At 53.1% G+C, this 5,163-nt stretch overlaps 2 long non-coding RNA genes across 4 annotated transcripts in view; both read right to left on the bottom strand.

Moving 5' to 3' along the window:
* Positions 1–1,615: 1,615 nt before the first annotated feature.
* LOC123627575 lies at positions 1,616–1,980 on the bottom strand. The gene is made up of 2 exons (XR_006731367.1): positions 1,939–1,980; positions 1,616–1,670 (listed from the first exon to the last, which is right to left on the bottom strand). It is a non-coding gene; the product is annotated as an uncharacterized LOC123627575 (long non-coding RNA).
* A 1,705-nt stretch (positions 1,981–3,685) lies between these two features.
* Positions 3,686–5,163, bottom strand: part of LOC123627573 — a 3,825-nt gene continuing 2,347 nt past the window's right edge. For 2 of the 3 annotated variants that reach the window (XR_006731363.1, XR_006731365.1), the window contains exons 2-4: positions 4,569–4,983; positions 4,125–4,418; positions 3,686–3,881 (exon numbers count right to left, since the gene is read on the bottom strand). This is a non-coding gene — a long non-coding RNA (uncharacterized LOC123627573). Of the gene's footprint in view, positions 3,882–4,124; positions 4,419–4,568; positions 4,984–5,103; positions 5,143–5,163 lie in introns of those variants that run through there. The other variant, XR_006731364.1, reaches the window with a different exon arrangement.

The raw sequence follows: 5,163 nt of genomic DNA, 5'->3' as shown, positions 1-5,163 counted from the left end.
GGAGGTTCTACTAATCTTTAAAAGACAAGGACGTAGGAAGATGATCCTATAACAACGACTGTGACCACGATGACAGGCTTACCGCTTGCCACGCGAGCTTCTGTGTGCTTTGCCTGCATTCGCTTTTTCACTCTGCACCATATCCCTGTGGGGTAGGCACCATTATTTCCCCATTTGCAGATGAAGAGGCTGAGGCACAAGGGGATCTATGACTCCCCGAGTTACCGGAAACGGAGTGTCATCCAGGTAGCCGGTCCAGGCCCCCTGGGTCTGCAGCCACTCTGCCGTGCTGATTCTGAGCCTGACCATTTCGTCACCGGTGGCTCCCTGAGAACCTTGACTCGGCCCCCTTCCTCGGTTGAGTTGGGAAACGTATCCATGTGTGTGTTATTTCTCTCCCTCCCTCTCCCTCCTCCCCCGCCTCCGTTTTAGTTTTTATTTATTTATTTATTTATTTATTTGTTTGTTTGTTTGTTTGTTTGTTTGTTTGTTTGTTTGTTTTGAAAAGTGCATAGAACGATGAAAGCTTTAAAAGTAGGAAAAACCTTACAGAATAAATAAGGACACAAAGAAAGAAGACATCCAGGCCGGGCGCGGTGGCTCACGCCTGTCATCCTAGCACTCTGGGAGGCCGAGGCGGGCGGATCGTTTGAGCTCAGGAGTTCGAGACCAGCCTGAGCAAGAGCGAGACCCCGTCTCTACTAAAAATAGAAAGAAATTATCTGGCCAACTGAAAATATATATACATAAAAATTAGCCGGGCATGGTGGCGCATGTCTGTAGTCCCAGCTACTCGGGAGGCTGAGGCAGTAGGATCGCTTAAGCCCAGGAGTGTGAGGTTGCTGTGAGCTAGCTAGGCTGACGCCACGGCACTCACTCTAGCCCGGGCAATAAAGTGAGACTCTGTCTCAAAAAAAAAAAAAAAGAAAGAAAGAAAGAAGACATCTGTGTACGACAGTGCAATGTGTTTGTGTTTTAAGTCGTGGTGTTACAAAAGAGTCCAAAAGGTTAAAAAAGAAAAAAAAAAAAAAAAAAAAAGGAAAGGAAAGAAAAGGAAAAGGAAAAAAAAAAAAAAAACAACGTGGGAAAGTTTATGAAGTGAAAACACTTACAGTAAGCTAAGGTTAATGTATGACTGAAGAAAGAAATTTCTGAAGGTAAATGTCGTGTGTGGCCTAAGCGTCCGGGGTTTATAAAAAGCTACGGTAACGTCCTAGGCCTTCACATTCACTCACCACTCACCGCTAACTCACAGACTCACCCAGAGCGACCTCCCGCCCGCCCTGCGAGCTCCATTCACCGCGAGTGCCCTGGCCGGGTAGGTGTCCCACTGCACAAAAACCTATCAGACCGCGTTTCTTCCACTATTATAAGTAGTCGTACATTCTTTTAGGACCGTAGCCGTAGGGTACACCTCCAGGCATAGTTACAGGGTGGGAGAGGAGGGAAGAGGCCATTCTTCACGTATCGTTGGGTAGCACGGGGGCAGGGGAGGCAGTTTCCTCCTGCTCCTCCTCGTCCCCCTTCTCCCTTGTTTTGCTTCTTCCTTGTTTTCTCTTTGTTCCTCTCCCAGTTCCCCCTTCCATCGTCTTGACGGATTTGGATGAGACGTAGACATTTTCCATGTCAGGCTTTACTCATACCGAGGGAGTAGGAGAAAAGTAAGCCGCCTACCATGACACAAGGGAACGGAAGTTTGTGAGCCGTTGACTGCTGTGGCATTCTGACACTTGGTGTTTTTCAGGACATTCTATATTTCTGCTATCCCACTAGAATGTATCCCCTTGATCACTACCGTGTACCCCCATCCCAGCTTTTTCGTGAGCCACCCTCAACGGCCGTGACAATGTGGTGCGGGGACTCCCCTCCGTCTGGTGCCTCACACTCGCACATTTGGGGTTTCGTATCAGGATAGCAAAGTGATCGCCTTTCAATAACCTGGCTGGCCACGGTGGCTCATGCCTGTGACCCCAGCAACTTGGGAGGCAGAGACGGGAGCATGACTTGAGCCCAGCAGCCGGAGACCAGCCTGGGTAACACGATGAGACCTCGTCTCTACCAAGAAAATATAAAAAAAGAAAAATTATGCCGGGTGTGGCAGCACAGCATTTGCCTAGAGTCCCAGCTACTCAGAAGGCCGAGGCAGAGAGGATCACTTGAGCCCTGGATTTGGAGCTTGCCGTGAGCTACAATCAGGCCAAGGCGGCCTGGCTGGGAGAGGACAGAGTGAAAGGAATCCTGTCTCAAAAAAAAAAAAAAAAAAAAAGGAAAAGAAAAAAAAGAAAAAAGAAAAGAGGAAAGAAAGTAAAAACAAAACAAGACCGATAAGACAGCTTAGAAGTCTCGGTGTTACCGAAAGCTGGGCCACTTGCCCACGAGGCCAAATAAGGAGGACAAGCCGTGTGACGAGGAAGGAAAGAGAGAGTCTATTTTGCCGGTAAAGGAGGAAATAAGGTAGACCTTCCCATCTCAAGCCCCCAGATTTCCCGAACATAGGGCTAGGCAGAAATAGAGAGCTTTTAAAGGGCGCGCGGGGGGGTGGGTGGGTGGGAGCCTGTGGTCCTCAGCTTTAGCAACGATTGCGGTTAATGATTTCAATCGTCCAGGCTCTGCCAAAAACAAAGCCTGTGAACTCTGTGAACTCTGCCGGCCGCCCACCTGGGGGGCAGGGGACCACTTGGGAGTTTTAAGAAAAGATTTAACCTGCCTTGGGGACGTAGGCCAGACGACGAGTTCCCAAAAGTTGGTGGGGGGGGGGGGGGGGGAGGAGAGGGTAAAAGGACAGAACATCTTTCCGTCCTTTTTTGGTTTCTTCTTTTTTCCCCCCTAGGTACCAAAAGATAGGAGCCCGATGCCGAAAAGAAATAGGTAAGGGCGCCCACGTGCACACGCAGAGATATACCATCGAATACGTCGTGTTGACAGTGTTTCTGAGTCGGGGAAACCGGAAGATGATGGGGAAGTATCACGAGCAACTTCGTATTTCTCCCAGGACGGGAAAATGGACCCGAAGAGAAAAATGCATCGCTCTCGGCGTAGGATAAAAAGCTACATCTTGTTATATAATATGAGGCATTCTGTGCTTTAAATTTTTATCCGAGATGATATTCAGTAAGCCTAAAAAACAAGATAAAACGGAAACAAACAAAAGGGCAAACAACAACAACAACAACAACAACAACAACAACAAAAGAACTACGGGCAGAGGCCTATGGTCCCGGGAGGAGGGAGGGAGCGGGAGGAGGGGCGCCTCCCGCAGACAACAGGGCGGGTGGGCGGAGACCCGCCAGAGGCTAGGGCTGCCTCGGGCGGGGCCCAGAGCTGCGGGCCCAGGAAGAAGAGAGTGGGACCGGACCGTGCTCTACTCCCCGCGGCTGATCCGAACCACGCCCCGCCCTCCACCCACACACACACACACACACACACACACACACACACACACACACACACACACCACACAAAACCCCCACCCCACCCCCACCCCCGCCCCCGCCCGGGGAGTCAGCTCTTAAACTCCCAACGTCACCTGACTTTCCCCGATCCCGATCCCGATGGCTGATCAAAGTGGCCGCTAGGTGACACCCGACAACCGGTGCCAGTGTCAGCCTGAAAAGAAGGGACCCTATGACGGGGGTGGGGAGGGGTGGGGGTGGGGCGCACAGTGGGCGGCCCGGCCAGCTCCCCTTCCTCCTTGGAGCGGATCGGATCATCTGGAACTTGGAACTTTATCCCGAGAGGAGAGAGTGACACTGGGTGTGTGCTAGAAGCCGGAGGGTTGGGACAGGGACCTACCCGAGAGAGAAGTAGAGTACAGGGAGTTTCAGAGTTGACCCACTCACGATCTCAAGGCCCGGTCAGTACAAGCGTGGCAATATCTGTCACTGTGGAATGAACACTTGGTACCAAAGACCTTTGTCTCTGCTGGCCCCCTGTGCCCAGGGGGGCACGTGGCCAGAATCTGACATCCTAAATGTCTTCTTAGAAAGAATTTGGGGGTGGGGGCGGGGGCGGGGGCGAGGGCGAGAGACAGAAAAAGAAAAGAAAGGGGCAAGAAACGGCTGCCACAAAACTATCAGAACAGATAAGCGATCGATGGGGCCTATCCGGTGACGTTCTTTCCCTACCCAGAGACCGACTTAACATAGCTGGTGTCACTGCAGTCGGGCCACGTTCCGGTGGACACGGAGAGTCGAGGGAGAGCCGGGGATAGACTCTCACGCTCCGCACCGTCTCTCGTGGCAGCGGGAAGGCGGAGGGTGGCTGAGGGTTCTATGCTCCTTTATCACACACCGTCAGGTCAGGTAAAATGGCGGACAGATTTCCAATGTTTCGAGAAAGGAAGAGCACTCACTCGTGCAGGCCATCTACGTGTACGTGGGAGAGTGTCCCCGAGAGTGGCTTTAAGAGCCGGGATGTGCCTAGGCCGAGAAGGTACACGGTCCCGAGTGGGAACGGTCCGTCCCATAGAGTCAGTCGGTAGGAGGCCACCTGTCGAGATGGAACTCCCCCCCCCCACCGCCACCGTCTTCCCCTTCCGCTCCCCCCCACCCCCGCACCCGCACCCGCACCCCAGAGCGCACAGACTCAGAACGGAGTCACTGGGTGCCAGTGCCCCGCCCGGGTGCTGCATCATTCAACCGAACTGGGAAACAGGTGGGCTTTCGGACCCTCGGGAGGGAGCTTCACGGCGGGCGGACAGATCAGAAGGGGCCCGGCTCCCTTGAGTGGGCAGGCTGGGGACGGTCGGTGGGGACCCTTGAGGCAACGTCGGGGACGATCTATGTGGCGGTCCGAAGCTAGCGTCTGAGAAATCGTCCCGAAAGAATGATGGCGTACACAGATCCCCTCCGTTCAAGAAGCGAGCTTCATTTCTAGAGGAGGGCCACCCACGCGGGGGAACCGTAGGCTTCCCGTAGACATTCTCTTCAAAAGGGTATTCACTCGGTGGAGTGAAAATCCGAAGATCGCTGTCTTCTGACACAGCTGCAGAGAAAAGACGGCACCCAAATCAATGAAACACACACCTCCTCCCATCTGAACGAGCGCTCCGGACGGTCACGTAGGGAGAGCGACGGGCTCTCTCCCCACCCTGTGGTCTTCTACCTTTTGTTGCGGTTTTTTCCTTCAGTGGATAGAGGAAGAGACACGGGGGGGGGGGGGGGG

This window comes from Lemur catta, chromosome 25 (genome assembly GCF_020740605.2).
Source record: "Lemur catta isolate mLemCat1 chromosome 25, mLemCat1.pri, whole genome shotgun sequence".
NCBI lineage: Eukaryota > Metazoa > Chordata > Mammalia > Primates > Lemuridae > Lemur > Lemur catta.
The sequence above is the reverse complement of the archived record's forward strand: the minus strand, read 5'-3'. Positions and strand labels throughout refer to the sequence as shown.